Consider the following 1,415-nt stretch of genomic DNA (forward strand, 5'->3'; position numbering starts at 1 on the left):
AATGGCAAACCCCAATTTTCGAACCACCATGTGAAACCATTCAAGCTTATGTTCACCAGTGGTAAACAATTTTTCATTTGTAAACTGCCGACCAACATCTATCTTGACATCAACCGGTCTAACATCTTCCTTCACCTAGGGATGTTCGCGGACCAATTTGATTCGATTTTGAGAGAATTCGATGCCCAAACCATTAAAAACTATATGGATTGGTTTAGATTGAATTTGCACATTTTTGCTATAAAACCCAAACCGAACCAAACTGAAAAATAACGGATTAGTTTGGGTTGGATTGATCTGATACATTAAAAAGAAATGTTCCAAAATATTTTTTTTTTTTTCTGTTTCTCAATATTGGTTGTGAATGTCACAAATGGTGTTTTATTTTTTCTTCTTGAAATTGAATATCTTATATTAGTTTCCATGATAATAATCATATAAATTATATGATTTAATATGGTTGGTTCGGGTAGACAAGCTCACGGGTATAATTGTTGAAATTCGTTGCCCAAACAATTTAATATTGAATTTTATTGGTTTGGTTCGATTTTGACCCGAACCAAAAACAGTCTTACCCAAACACTATGGTTTAGTTTGGATTCCGATTTGGTTCGAATTTTCCCGAACCAATGAAGACCCCTACCTTCACCTCATCCAATTTAACATCGCCCTTCATCTCATTCGGTTTAACTTCGTCCTTCACTTTATCAGATTTTGCATCATTACTTGCAACAGCTTTTGAAAACATCCTAGTGCATCGTATTTAATGCGAACCAAGACAAAAAAATTGTGAAAAAATCACAATAACAGGCAAATTCAAAGATGCGTCTCCAAAGCATATCGCAGGTGATTTTCGAGATGCATCTCCAAACGCAACGTACATTTTTCTGCTCAAAAACAAGATTGACGCAAACAATGAGGGATGAAATGAGTGAAGCTTACCTTAAATTGTTGTTTCTTTTAATCCCTTTGATATGATAAACCAAAAGAATGATGATTTGAAAATGAAAAGTTGATTGAGAATGGTAGTTTTTTTTAAGGTTTTGGGTTATGGATGATGAATGAAATATAGGAAAGATGATCATGCATGGTGTTGATATATTCAATTTTTCGCTAGACATTTTTGAAAATGCATCTCCGAAAATTTCACCGAATGAATAAAGGATAATGCTCATTGAAAAGTGCTAGAAAATTGGGTTCAAGAATGTTTTAGGAAATGCATCTTCGAATACCCTCTAGTAAGAGTCATAGATGCATCTTCGAACCAAATTTTGACAAAAATGATTCATGGTACATTCAAAAATATATCTCCGGAAATTTATGAGGACATTTTTATGTTTTCAGATGTGTGATTCATATGGCAAGGGTGGAAAAGAAAATTGTCTTTTTCAATTAGCCAAAAAAGAAACACCAAA

Source organism: Vicia villosa, linkage group LG6, assembly GCF_029867415.1.
Source record: "Vicia villosa cultivar HV-30 ecotype Madison, WI linkage group LG6, Vvil1.0, whole genome shotgun sequence".
Lineage (NCBI taxonomy): Eukaryota > Viridiplantae > Streptophyta > Magnoliopsida > Fabales > Fabaceae > Vicia > Vicia villosa.